This window comes from Agelaius phoeniceus, chromosome 2 (genome assembly GCF_051311805.1).
Source record: "Agelaius phoeniceus isolate bAgePho1 chromosome 2, bAgePho1.hap1, whole genome shotgun sequence".
Taxonomy (NCBI): domain Eukaryota; kingdom Metazoa; phylum Chordata; class Aves; order Passeriformes; family Icteridae; genus Agelaius; species Agelaius phoeniceus.
The window spans coordinates 58,174,993-58,190,787 of record NC_135266.1 but is presented as its reverse complement, the minus strand read 5'-3'; positions in this window follow the sequence as shown (position 1 = coordinate 58,190,787).

Genomic DNA, 15,795 nt, shown 5'->3' with positions numbered 1-15,795 from the left:
TTTGTCCAAGCATTTTCTGAAAGTATCTAATTTTGTCTTGATGAAAATGTAATTTCTTAGTTCACTAATACAACCATTCACTTTGGCCATTCCTTCTCTAATTTTAAAGATTATGTCTTTTTCTGATCTCATTATTATTACACTTGTCATTCAAAATGAGAGGAGGAGGGAAAGAACTGGAATTATGACTCCCTGATGAATTCCATCTGTGCTTATGGAAATCAGTGATGTGATGTTCATTTTAAAGTGTCATCACAGCAAAAATAGAAGTCAATTCAAGAGCAATAAAATACCCAAGTTTGGAAGGCAAATATCATGAAACTGAGGCAAATATTTTTCTCATTATCAGCAAGTACTGCTGTTAACAACTAATAACCATAGGCACAACAAAAACATGGTAAAAAAAAAAGGGAAGGAAGTGGCGGAAGGAAGTGGCGGAAGGAAGTGGCGGAAGGAAGTGGCGGAAGTGGCAGAAGTGGCGGAAGTGGCGGAAGGAAGGAAGGAAGGAAGGAAGGAAGGAAGGAAGGAAGGAAGGAAGGAAGGAAGGAAGGAAGGAAGGAAGGAAGGAAGGAAGGAAGGAAGGAAGGAAGGCAAAAGAAGCAAACATCATCCCAAAAACATCAGTAGATGCTTATTCCTATTTCTTGTTTCTGCATGCAACTGCATATGATTTTCACAGTCAGTTAAGCCACTTTCACATAATTACATGTTTTATACATTGCATCTCTGCCAAAGAATAATATTTTGCCCAAAATACAATACAGATAGCTCTCCAAACAATAAGAATTTACAACATAGTAAGTCATACCAAGACAGACAAATTTTAATTGTGCTATTATTTTTTTACTATTTCAATTTTTATTTTTTTTCTCTGAGCAAGGGGAATTCAGAAAACGTATCTCTTTCCCATGTCTTCTGAGTTGTGAACCTCAATCCATTTGCATTAAGGGTCTAGGTTCTTACCATAGTATTTGAAGACAAACAGCAAAGTCTGACAATAACTAATCCACTTGGTATCCTCCAGTAAGGAAAGAACTCTGTTTTCTGCAGCAAATTAATTTCCTGAAATGGAAGTTTTGTTTTTTTTATTTCTAGCTTTCCTATGTTATGGTCTTGCTCGAAGAGGCAAACATATATATATATATGCACATTAAAAAGTAAAAATTTAGCAACAAACAATATGTAAAATCTGTCCCAAAATGTATATGCCTACAGCCTTGAGCATAGATTTTGTCTATCCCGTTTTCTCTTTGAATGGATATTTTCAAATCACTAAATTTAAAATCTGACCTGAAGAAAACCCTAACATGTACTTGGGGTTCTATTCTCAGTGCTGTGGGAATTGAGATCCAGCAAAGATGGAAGAATAGTTGCTTTAATCTTCTATGTAAGAAAAACATCAAGTCAATGCTGATCCCAGCCTTCTGATAATGAATGTACAAGTACATGGAGATAATACCTATAGAAAAACAAGTTTGTGTGGAGCTACAGAGATCTCTTCTGACCCCAGTTCAGAAATAAATTCTAAGTAAATAATACTATTAGTCACAGCTCTTTAGACACTTACACCATAAAATGTCTTAAGGTTGAGTTTAATTGTCTAACACTGGAAAAGAAATAGAGCAGTTATCTATAGTGGTTTATACTAACCAGTAAAAGAGGCATAGACAAGCACACAGTAATAAAGAAAAGTATAACCATTATGAGGCTTATGGTAAAATATGAATTAAATTGCTATTATCTTCTAACTTAAAATGTGTGACATCAGTTTCTATCTTTTGCTTTTGCCATGGTCCTATTTACTTTTGTGGAGATGTACCTATGGAGCCATTTCTATATGAATTTCATTATGGAGAGATATATTAATCCATAGGAAAGTCTATCTTAAAAACATGGATAATTTGGTTACAAGTGGAATGAAGATTTTACAAAGTGCTGTTCGCTTCTCCTTGACTTGGTGATATCACTATGAAGATCTGTATTTCATGACCTCTGACCACTCACCAGTTAGGACAAACAGTTGCATCATGTGTAAATGTGGCTGAGCCCAGCTTTGTTAGGTTCCTGTAAAATAAAAGACTCAGCAATACAAACAATGGTGGTGGCTTATGCCTTTGGAAGTTTGATGCTGCCCAATTCAAAATTACCGTGTAGCATGTCAAGACATACTGCAAAACTATATTTGCCAGGTGAATAAATGTCTGTGTTCACAGTTTGAAAACGGGGTTCAACAATCTGAGGAAGTTTTTGGAAGAACCAGATGAAGTCACAAAAAAGTAAATAAACTTATATATGATATATGGTGTATATATTACATTTCTGTATACATCCCCATGTTACCAGTATATTATGACATTGAAGTTGCAAAAGATGTTATTTAGTTGCTTGATTTTCTGCCTTACCTTCAGCATAGGCAGAGAAAATAGACTACTCAGATGCAGTTTTGTTTACAAGCACTTACTTGCACTCAATGAGATTGCAGTCACTGCAATCTTCTCTTAAGCTTCTCTTCTCCTGTATTGGAATGACTTTTTTTTTTGTTATGTAAATAACTGCAAGGTGTATATATCAAATAAGTAGCTTTTGCAATCTCTCAGGTACACCAAATACCTAGTGTACCTCTGCAAACTTCTGTTTTCTTACGTTAATGAGAAAAGCCAGTGTGTTGTGTTACATATAAATACCAATAAAAGCCTTATGTTGTTGGACTAGGGAATGAGCACTGCAGGGAGACTTTACTCAAACTGCCTTAATCTGTTGGTAATATTTAAAAACAGTGTTCTCTCCAGTTTGACGGCCTAACTACGGGAAAGGAAAAAAAAGTTATTGTTCTCTCATACAGAAATCTTCATCTGGGGAAAAAAACCCCACAAAACAGTGCTGTCTGAGAGCATGGTTCTTTCACCATATGGTAACTTTCTTCTGGTTAGAAGTCAGTTCTTCAGAGAAAGAGAAAAACCCAGGCATCTGGATCACCTGTCTGACATAAAATCATAGAATTTTTCTATGAATCATTCAGAAAATGTGAATGCTTCTATGAACCATTCACAGAATCATAGAACGGCATAAAATCATAGAATGGCAAGGGAATAAAAAAGCCAGGCACAAAAACAAAGACTCAAACCATTCCTTGGGAAATGATGAGCCAAGTACTTAAACCTGTACTTGACATTTAGCAGTGTTTGAGTGTCATTGATTGTAATTAGTGCATGTGCATATTTAACAAGCTCATATTTCAAAGATATTCCTAAATAAGAATATTTTCATTTAATGTTTGTTGCTACAGACATAAAGACTGAGGCATATAAATGAAGCAAGGTTTTCAGAAAGAGATAATACCTGATACAACTGAGAAAATCTGTCATTTGATAGAGAAGTCTCCTGAGCTTTGGAAAAAACTCTGTAAGATTATCTGCTTTGTCTGACTATATCAATTGTTTTTATAAGAGATATTATCTTCCTACAAACCATTCTGCAATGGGACTTCAGAGTTTAATTCCATTCTGAAAAGGGGCTCTGTATAAAAACATTCATACTCCAGAAATCTCTATTTCATGTGTACACAATCATTTCTACCAAGAGGATGTTTATCCTTCAAGAGCAAGTACATCTGGAGCTCCTGTTTTTGTTTTTTCTCTGATATTATTAAAAGAACAGTGCACTTTGTAAAGATGAGGGTTTAACTGTGTACATTGTACTAAAATTTTGGTAAGGTTCAACAGCAGTGTTAGTAGTTCTGAAGCATGAAAACATCAATGGCAGTGTAAGATGGGTTCTTCGCCCACTCGTACACTGAGCTAAATGGCTCATTGCATCTCCTTTGTGACTGCAAGCCCTACTCTTGAGATGTTTTTCATTTTTTTTTTCTTAATCACATTCAGTAGCAGGTTGGTGTTTTACACAGCTGGAGTAATCTCTACTTTCAATACCTGGGTTTTTCTTTGTCCCCTATGAAAACTATACACTCTATATGCACAAAATTTTATAGAGTGAGTTAAAAAACTCACATATGATGCAATGCTTATCTAGAGTTTCTAATTCCAGACATATGCTAGCAAATCAATGTCGGAAAAACTTCTCTAAAATTAAAATAGTATTAATGTAATAAAATAAGTATAAATCCAAATGCATATAGTAGCACTCTAACTCCATCATTCATAACTCAGGAAAGCAAATAGTGAATGATTTGCTGTTGCCACAGAAGACCAAAATCTCAACCACCAATTAATTATAGGTATAGTAGTGACTGGCACAGAAAGCCAGGTTGTACATTTATTTTTCCTATATTTTGTCAATTGGGCTTTTTGTTTGCATAACCATGGGATGGCATGAAGCCAGTTCATTGTAGATTTGGACAGAATCCCTTGGGTTTTTTCCAGTTCTATAAAAGATGAACTGAAGCATGTTCAGTTTCACGAAGCTGCATGAATCATATTTTGGTGTTGCAGACAAACTCAGTGTTCTTAGCTAAAGCATGGTTCTGAGTCCCTGCTACTGTGTCCACACAGGTAAACAAGAGGGACAGAGATCAATCACTATGCACAAAGCCAAGTGACTTGTACCAGGTCAAGGCTCATGCTTCCTGTTGAATTCTCATTCTGGAGAGAAAGCTGGTTTCAGGGAACCACAGCAGAGTCAGGGAGGGAGTTCAGTGGTGCAGCTAACCAGTCATGTAATTCTTGGGTTTGTTCCATAGAATCATAGAATGACAGAATTGGATTGGAAAGGACCTTAAAGATCATCTGGTTCCATGCCTCCTGCCATGGACAGGGAACTTCCCACTAGAACAGGTTGCTCGAAGCCCCAGCTAACCTCACCTTTAACACTTCTCTAGATAGGGAATCCTCAATTCATCTGGGCAGGCAACTTGTTCCAGGGCCTTGCCATCCTGACAGTAAAAAATGTATTCCTAATATTTAATCTTAGCATACAGTCTTTTAGTTCAAAATCATTCCCTCTTCTTCCATTACTACAGACCCTCATAAATAGTCCCTGTTCAGCTTTTCTGCAGCTCTGTTAGGTGCTGGAAGGCTGCTATAAGGTCTCCCATGTGCCTTGTCTTCTCCAGGCTGGACAGTTCCTATCTCTCATAGGCAGAGGTGCTCCAACTCTCTGTATTGCATTTGCATGTCAAGGCTTTGGCAGAGGGTGGGGTACAGGTGCGGTTTCTGTGAGAAGCTGCCAGAAGCTTCCCCTGTGTCTGACAAAGCCAATCCCAGCTGACTTCAGGATGGTTCTGCTGCTGGCCAAGGCTGAGCCAATTAGAAAAGGTACTGTCTCTGTGATAACACATGTAAGAAGAAAAAAATGTTGTGAAACAGATGTAATTGTGGGTAGAGAAGAGCAGAGTAAGAATACATGAGAACAGCCCAGCAGACTCCAAAGTCAGTGGACTTGGAGGGGCATGGAGATGCTCTACACACCTAAATACTGAATACGTAGGCTGGGCTTACAGAGATTTCAGCCACCCTCCCGGTCAAAATAGGTCCAAATAGAACAGGTATGTATGGCTGAGTCTTCTGTATACTGAGGCATGGAGACTGCAGGTTTTCTAAGCAACCTGCCATATCCTGATACATATGGCAAAAAAACCCCAAAACACTGTAAATTAAATTTAATAAAGAATTATTTCCTGTGCTCCACTGTGTGTCCGTTGCCCCTTATCCTTTCACTATTTGCTTCAGAGAGGAGTCAGGCTCCAGTTTCTCTACATTTGCTTCTAGTTACCCATGGAGAGAGGAAGACCTGCCCTAAGTGTTCTCTTCTTAAGTTTGAACAGATTTAGCTGTCTCAGCCTCTCGTCATATGTGCTTCAGCCAGCTGACCTTCTTGGAGTTCCTCCAGCAGAATTACTCAGTGTACAACTGCTTTTCCTCTGTTGGGAGCTCTAAAACTGGGCACAGTACTCCCAGATGTGGCCTTACAATTGCTGAAGAGAGGGGAAGAATCTATTTCCCTGGCAATACTACTGTTCCCAGCATGTGCTGTTGTGTTAGATCATTCCATCAGGAATGCAAATCGGAAATGGATCGTCAAACATATCTAAAAAAGCAAACCTTATTTCCCACCAGAGTTTTTGGGCATTTAAAAGAGACCACTAAATTAGTTTGACTAGATCCATCCATGGATGCAGTATCTACCACATCTCATTCTAGAATATCTATAGTCAACAGCACCAGTTATAGAGCAGAACTGTCAGAAGCTCAGCACAATACCTGTTTTCATATTTTCATTTCACTGGACTGAATACAGCATGTCATGGCTGCTATTGAATGAGTTTCACCCACAGAAATTCCATGCATATGCTGTGCCCCATGCAGTGTGCATAGATCCCACAGAGCACACATAGTACTGAAAACACACCTGCTTATACCTGAGACTGCCCCATTATGAAACATTCTGATTCAAAGTGCAATGCAGTCAGCAGGCCCAGAACTGTGCTCCTTCAAGCAATGATTCAGTTGACAGCTACAAATGATATTTAACTGTGTGGGAAAAGCCAAATATGTTCACAAGTACTTGCAGGACCAGTGTAGCAAACAAAAGCTGATCGTGGAAACTTTGTGAATAAAGACTCAGGATTACAGCAAAAGCATCAACAGTATAAAACAACACCCAAAGGGTCACTGAAAGAGTTTTCAGCTTTGTGAGCAGGTAGAATCAGTTTTAGAGCATAAAAATGGGAGAAGGAGCATGTATACAACCAAAGTAACACAGTGTATACAAAGTGAAAATGCAAAGTAGGTAATGGGAAGATCGAAGAGACTGTCACAGGAATTCATGAATAAGGATGATAAACACCACTACTTATTTGCAGCTGGTCCTTCTCCCCCTGGAGGAGAAACAACTCAGCTTTTAGAGTTTCTCTTCACTATATTTTGCTTCTGTGACTGAGAAATGAAATGTTAGGCTTTATTTTGCCATTGAGTTGAGCATGTTAGCATTTGAAAGAACGGCTTGTGTTTGTGCTCTTTATCATGTGTGCACGTGTTTTTTCTGCTCCAGCCTTCATGGGAAGGTGGCTGATATCTCAGCATGATTCAAAGTCAGCTATTGTAGCAAGTATCTGCACATAGGTGGTCTGCAACATGCTGGAACGTTCCACAGTGTGCTGCATGAAAGTGGGCAGTAATAAGAATGATAATAATTACAGCAGCGAGTTGGTGAAAAGACATCTGTCAATATAGCAACAACATCTTTCTCATGTTTACAAGAAAATCTGCACAGTCTGTTGCCACAAAGACATTTGGTATCATTAAGCCACCTGTGAAACACACTTGGACTCCATGGAGATGAAGAAAGGTGAATTTAAATATTTAAATTTTTACTGAGGTGATCTACCATTGTTCCTTTAGAAAGTCTATGTTAAAAAATATACTGGTACATTAAAAAAACTCCAAACAGCACACTTGGTTTCTAAAATGCAAGTGAAGCAAAAATGGAGGTTCAAGAAAGTGGATCAAAATATGAATGTCTTTAGGTATATGAAATTGGTCATTTTTCCTTTTTTTAACCAGAGGGACCTGGATGAAGTGGTTGTTCTATACTTGTACCTTGGAAAAATCCACAGAAGAGATCACTTCTTATCTGTGCTTGAGCTTGAAAATACCAAAAACACTGAAAATCAAGCCCTGAGTGAAGGACACTGACCTCAAATGTCCCTGTTGAAAATAGAGGCTTATTTAAACAAAATTTAGAGAAAAATCATAACCCAGGCTTTGATTTGCTTTTCCTTAGTGGAGGACACCTTTCCTTTCTGACTGCAGGAGTTTAGGATACGCATCTTCCCTTTCTTTTACACAAGCCATTGTGAAGAAGACCTTAAATCTCCTGTTCTACACAGACATAAATCCATTAGACCACCTTTCTGAAAGCGTAAATGGTAAAAACTTAGATAACAGTTTTTTATTTGTAAATCTTGATTTAAAGTTGTTTTTCAGATTTCTGAAATCTTTTTGTTTACTCAGAACATTCTTTCCTTCTGCCTCCCATTACTTTTAAACCGTAGCTGTCTGAAGCTTTCCTTAGTGCTTATTCATGACTGCACTGGCTTTCAACTTTCTCTTGATATTGAAATGGCTAAACTGTGAGTTTATAATGTATGATTTAGATTTAGATTTTTTTCTTTCTTAAATGGAGAATAAAGATTAAAAGAGAGCACAGCTGCAGGAAGCATTGAAACCCTGAGTACTTTGTCATTTTGAAATCACCCTCCAATTGCCACACATATACATAATAAAATCTGATTCTCTGCTGTCACGTTTATTGTTCGACTGAATTTCTTACATAATTCTCATTACTGATGTCATTACTGAGTAGCAGAATCACAGTAATCTGTAACTAACATGATAAACTCTCATGAGCACAATAAATAAAAATAAAGATAATCATTCTGTGAGTAAGAAAGAAAATGATAGGAATAGTGGTAGCTAGAAATGAGCTATGAGGGGGGAGTGCTACAGGCTGTTATTCATATTTATTATCTTTCATGAAGCTCCCACATGCATTAGGCACTTAAAGGTGAGAATGCTCAAGGTATGTGAGATGCAAATAGATTGGCAGAGGGTAGGAATATTTGCAGTGCCTTCCTAGCGTATTTTAATTTCCTTCTTTCCAGCTATTCTTACTGATAGGTAGATGTTAGTACTGATTCTAGTTTGGAGAGCTCTGTGATGGAAGAGTCAGGATTACCCTCATTCGTTGTTAAGCAACAGTTGTTAAGCAACAGTACATAATAAAGCTGCTCTGCTGCAGAAGCGTGGTACACCAGACATACTGTCTGTTATTAAATGGCTTCTTAATATTGGAACGAGCATCAGGCTTGATTTTATGTTCTGCTGGATTGATATAATACTAGTGAATTCGTACATGTTATAGCATTGAAGTACACTGACAGGCAATTGAAATCCCAAAGTTATAGAAGGGTAAAATATACTGGGTAAAAAAAAAAAAGGTAAGCAATGCCTCTGTAGAAATGTAATTCCTTGTTGTTTTGTAGGCTTTTTTAGTTTCTTCCCAAAATGAATTAGTATTTCCCATTAGTCAGATTCTCTAACACTCCAATTTTTTAATATATTTTGACTTCCTCCAAATCCAGTTTCTGGTCAGGAGACAAGAAAAATCAAATTAATAATTTTGACATTCATATTTAATAAAAATGAATCCTATCCAAGCAGATGGGACATAGTATAGCATTTTTTTTAAGTGGGTTTTTTTAGTCTCCAGTATCTAGCCACTTTTCTCCCACTCTGGGAATTCTGGCTAATGATAGATCATGGAAAAAATTCAGTAATCATTCTGTATCGATTCACACTGAATATAAATAAGCCATTTCAATCCATAAATCAACTTACTATAAATGATTTTGTATGCACATGCTGAAGTACAGTTCACAATGAAAATACACTACAGGATATTTTAGAACAACCTACTTAATACTGTTTGGGTCGTTCAAGATTAAAATTAAAACAATAAACTTCTCTCTGGATGTGTCTTCATTACCAAAGACCTAGGTCGTTTACTCTAGCAGTGTCAACTTGCTCTCACTATCGCATTCGGCTGAATTAGGGAAGGAAGCAATATGCAAGAGCACACCTCATGGCATTCCACTATATTGAAGGAGAGTGCTTTCAGCTTCCCGAAATTAAGCACAGTCCTGTCCACCTTCTCAGTCTCCTACCCTTTTGTGTTGTGGGAAATGTATCTGCAATGGGGAGAGGGAAATTTTGACATCTCAGAAAAACATCTTGAAATGGAGCCTTTAGAAAGGGAAGAGTGTATGTGGGAAAAGACAGGTAATAGGAGCTCAAGCAACGCTTGACTTTGCCCCCTTTAGGTTTAGTAAGAATTTGATGTTGACATCTGAGAGTGAAAGTGAGTTTCAGCCCATCTTCTTCACTTTTCTGATTGAGGGAAGAAAAGAGAGCCTTTGTCTCCAAGACTGGCCATGCAGTGACACTGATGCATGCTGTCTTCTCACTTTCCAGGGCTCTGAGATCTCCTCTACAGCAGCCATATATGAAGGCCGAAGCTGGAACTCTGACAAGAATAACTAGCTCTGCATTCATTACTTTTCTAATCAATTAGAGAAGGGGGTAGATAGATTGCTAAATATTCTGTCAAGTCAACACAGCTTTAAAAGAAAAAAACCTCAGTTTCCAAAAATATTTTCTGTTATAAATTGTTTCCATTAAGAGTAGCAGACTATCCGTCCTATAATCATTCCCTCTGTCTCTCCCTGTAGATCAAGAAAGGAGTCCTTACTCAGCTGGTATTTCATCCTTATTCATACAACACTTCTGCTGACTCTTAACTGATCAAGAGAGGAAACCTGAGTCAGGAATTGGCTGCAAATTAGGGAAGATGAGGCAGCTACTTCCTAGTTTAATGGCTAAAAGCACAACAATAAATCTCTATGTTTCCCCATTTAGAGAGCTAATCGGTACATTTACACAGCTGGTGCTAGCTTTGTGTGGTGGGTTGTTTCATTTGTTTATTTGCTTGTTTTGTTTTATTTTGCATTTAGCTGTAATGAAAAAGGTGTATATATGCATATTTGACTTAAATACTTCACAAACTCTAGGGGTTGCAAATGGACCAATCAAGAGCCTCTGTTGCACGAAACCTGTGGCATCTAGCAGCAAACTTTAAAGTCAAACATTATTGTGGTGCTACAGTTCTCTGTCTCTATTCCTATTCTGGAGCTGAACACAGGAAAATGGCATAAGAGCTTCAACAGGATCTCTGCACCAGCCAAAACCCTTTCAAGAGAGAGGGACAGTACAACTGTCACATTGGATTAGAGTCAAGGTCTATCTAGTTCAGTGGTCACAACCAAAAAGAGGTCAGGAACCAACAGATGTGAGACAATACAGCCGTGAGTGATATCCTTTTGGATATCAAATTGGCAGATAAACTGTTACAGGGTAAGAGAGTTTTAGGTCAGTTTTATTTCACATGAGGTTGTCTCAGTTACTATAGCTCAGCTAAAGGTTTGAACAAGTAAAAGGCAGAGGGGAAAAAATCAAACCCTACCCTGCAAGCAAGAATTAGTAAAGCTAATGGAAAACATTAAAGAAAAAGCATTATCTGGTTAAAAAAAAACAAAACAAATGCTAGTTTGTTTAAATATTAACTAATTGTCTGACCAGTCAACCCAGATCTATATATTTTCTTTTAAGCTGATATAGCACAATACACATTACACAAAAACAAACAAAAAACAGACAAACAAAACCCCCTCAGAACCAAATTAAGAAAACTCAGTCCTGTGTGATTACTGGAGGCTCCTTTCAGCAATTTTTATCATCAATGAATGCTTCATACAGCTTCACAGAATCTGTAGCTATGTTGGTAGAGATTCTTCATTTTGCAGCTCTCCTGAAGATGTCACTCCTCAACATTCCTTATACTTCTACAGTCCAGCAACAAAAATACCCTCAAGAAAGGTGGAAAAGACAGATCCTTCTCATAATTATGACAAATAGTTTAGCCACCCACTTGTACTGTAGTATCTGTGAGACTGAACTGCCAGAGAGAATACACACAAACTCACACGGGCAGGCTCAAGCACACAAATTAGCAATGCAGATAAATTTGTGCCATCAAGGTGAACTATCAGTGCAAACTCTTATAAGAAACTGAAAATGTCTCCTACTGTGCTAATCTCATTCATTCCACACGGTTTGTTCAACTCCAGAAATAATCATGCCAAAAAGACTGACTGGGATAGGACCAGGAATGACCTCATTAGCATTTAGTGCCATCACCATAAAATGGAGAAGATAATCAGAAACAGGGTGAAGAAAGAGAAAAGAAGTGAAGTATAAAAAGAAAAAAAAATATATTTTTTTTGTCACTGTACTACTGGAGTTTAATGGATCCCTGTTGTCAAATGGGAGTAATTTGTAAAGATCAATGGTTTTAGTTAAACTGCAGTCCATGGTTTCCCATCATCTAATTCATCTACACAGCATATACTTTTTTCTTTTTTTTAGAGAAAGGAGCATAAGGTCATTCTCAAGATTTTTTATTGATGATTTTTTTTTCTGTACAGCTTAAATGAACTGTAAAACTCAAATACTTAATGGGTATTTTAGCCAATATTCTTTGTCTGCAAGGTGAAATATGCCTGATAATGATTGGAAGGCTCTTGTTTCAGTACTTCCCAAAAAGAAGAAACATTTATCAGAAGCTTCTATTGAAAGCACTGCTTACTCCACCAAGCTCCAAAACACAAATCCCAAGTGTTGCCATAGAGCTGCATGCATTCCTCCAATACTTTCTCTCCTCTCCTCTCCTTTTACCTACACATAAAGTACACACTCAGAGCTCATGAGCTCTGTCCTTAGCAGCACTAAAGTACTTAGGCTATCACACAGCACCTCAGGTTCCCAGTGTCTCTTCCCTCTCCCTTGCACCTTGTGCTGATGGACAGTTCAGTTTAGGATGCCCATCAACGTTAGTTTTATCACTTTCCTTTTCCTTTTTCCTTTTCCCAGTCCCTGTCAATGAGCATGACCACTGACTTAGGAGATTGCCATTAGCAGGTATTCTTCTGCTCTTGCTGGTGAAGTACTTTCTTACCTCTGAGGGTCGAACAATTATCAGTTTCAGCCGGTTTGGAAGAGGCACTAAGAGGACATACAAGTGATTTTAAAGGAACTAGGAATTCCAGATCAGCTTTAAATATAGTAACTTAAATCCCATTGATAGTAGGATTAATCATGTGTTTTCACAACCCAAAGTGAGATTTCATTTTTTAATTCTAGTTTCTCTTTTAATGTTTGGGTTATAATGTATGCCAATTTCTATCCTAGTCATCAATGTCCAATGACTCTTATGAGTTCATTACACAACAACACTAATTCCTGTTACTTTTCCTTATACTTTTCAAAGGGTTTCAAATATTTTTTCTTTCATTTTATGAACATGTTATAGCATTTGAACAAAGTAGACTCTGAAATCAAGTATCATGTGTCATTATTATACTTACATGTATAAAGCATACTTTTATACAACCTTGAAGGAGCAAAACTATCAGCTGCCTGGTTTGTTAGCTAGAAGATATGGAATTTGCTTTTCCCTTCAATTTTAATAAAGAATGGCAAAGTCTTTAGTGAATTCTTCCTACAAATGACAGTTTGGTGAGCCTTAGGGAACACCCCACTTTAGATGTGTTTTCATCCAATGGAAATTAATTGACCCATATTCCAAAGAAGCTCTTTCTTTACATAAGAATGCACATTCTCTGCAAAAACTAAATTTTGCATAATATCCCCCTTTTATCTTCATATCATACAGACATTTGCATGTCTGAATCCTTCTTACACTGTTTCTTTCACTTTCAGTGATTACTTTATTTCCAGTGACTGCTTGATTCTGTTGAATCATTTTCTTTCTTCTTATTAAAAAAAAAAAGTAAATTATTTATCTGTGAATCTAGAGCATTTTCTATTAAAAACTGAATGTGATTTTTATGTATTTTCATCACATTTTTGGTCATATAATTAATTTTCTTCTCTGACCCTCTGGCAAACAGGAGTAACTCAAAGAGAACTACTTCTTAACTAGTGCCATCTTTGATCTTTGACTTTCAACTTTCCATTTTTTCTTTACTTAACTCTGTGGATTGATCAGGCCTTTACTTGTCAGCAGTGACTGTTGCAAATACAGGTTCCAGCAATATCTGCATGCAAAGATTTGCAGAATTCCTCTACCTTCTTGGTTTTAAGAGAGAAAGTACTTCCCTCATGCTATCTCTTTTGGTGTAGTCCTTCTTTTTACATTTTATTTTAAGCCATAATTTTCAGTACTTTCTCTAACAGATCTGCTCCCTTAGACATCATCTGCTACCAGTCTTTCTACTTTTTCAAACAGCCATAGCACAGCTAGACTTAGTCTGTCTTCACACATTTCTACTAATTTGAAATATCATCATTTATCTCTCAGTGCAATTGATTCTCCCTCCCTCTTCAGAATACAGTTCAAATCCTGAGCTGATACTGATGCAAAAAACCCACATTATTGCCTTAGTCATCTCAACATTTTAATGCCTTTAACTTAAACTTTAGTAAAGCTTCATAATACATTTGAAAAATCCTATTATATTAAAGGAATTGGATATATAAATAGTCCTTACTTCCAAGAAAAAAAGTTTAAAAAAATTTGAAGTAAATCCAGAGTCTTACACACTATGACTCATCACCTTAGAAAAGTGCATTTAAAATTGACCTGCAATGGGTATATATTTTGCACTAATGCCGCAGAGCAGAACATCATAATGCACTACAACTTGCACTAGCTCCCTAGGGCTACAGCTTCAATAAATTGGCTGGTATCTACACAGTCAATATTTCTTAGTAAGTTCCCGAACAAAGGGATTAGTAAGACTTCTATCCAGCATACCCACAATTGTGTTTTAATTCCACATCACTATTTGCAAGAGTAGCAGTTTTAGTCCTGGCGGATTGGCCAAATTCCGATTGAGGATTTGCGATTTGCATACCTATTTTGCCCCTGCAGTTCAATTTGATATGTTTTGGCTCATCACTTCCTGCCTTAATACACTGTAGCCTGATGCCAAGTATTGTTAAACAGCTGCTGTACTTCCCCTGAGAGGATTTCAGTAATGTGTGACAAATTCTGACATATACATCAAAATAAAAGGTGCTGCATTGGATTGTATACAGTGTCTGAAGAACTCAAATGGGACTTTCATATCCCTGGTGCCTCATTTTCATGGCTTTCTAAGGAAGAAAAAAGGTATTATCTACATATTGCAATAAGATGGATCTGAGGGACATAGTTATCAAGGGAAATCCTTGCACAGCAGAGGGAAGTAAAAAATTATAGATCGCACCTACTGTAATGCAAAGAGCTAGAGAACCCTTAATAAATAAATAAAGACCTGTGGCACTTCTTCCTTTCAATTCCCATAAATAAATTTGTTAGGTTGATTACTTTCAGGTTTCCTTTAGATGATATAGCTTATGAAGGATTATTATGGGTAGACAAAAACTGAGATGTAAACACAGTTTTATCCAAAGGTATAAAATAATACCTTATCTTTGAGTATTTTGTTACTGCATTTCAATATCAATATCCAATTAACAGTTCTTGTTATTAGTTAATATCTTTAATTTTATTTACATATTCTCAGTACAACTGCTCTCAGTACATAATAGAATCAGCACAACTCATAAACCAGTAGATAATGTAAATGTGATTGAAGTTGTAGTCAAACTTAAGCAAATGGAATATCCCCATTTTATGATATCCTTCTATTTTTTTTCCTTAGAGAGAGAAAACAGAGCATAACACTATCTAAAAAGGTGGAACAAATAACTAAAAACTGTATCACCAGAGGAGAGCCATACATATGTTTTCCACAGTGCTTGCAAAATATTATCTCATGAGTTTGAATCTCTTAAATTTGAGTATCTAAACAAGGATCTTGTAAGTCCTTGCAGGTTATGTAGTGGAAGATATTTATTTGAACATAAAGTGAAGCAAGTGTATCAGAAGAATGGGGAAGCTCTTGGTCCGCAGCTCATGACCATTTCTTGGTAGGACAGCAGCAGAGATGCTGTCCTCAGAACTGTACACTTACACACCAATGAATTCAATGGAACTTAAACTAGAGATTAATGCTGTAGATATGCCAAACAGCTGCCCTAAGTATTGCCCAACAGTATTAGACAGAAGTTGTTGCCTGCTGGTTTCATTACTGCTGAAGCAGAGATAAAATGACAAGCAATAGGTGTATCAGAGTGGCAAGGGCTTCAAACAGAGCTC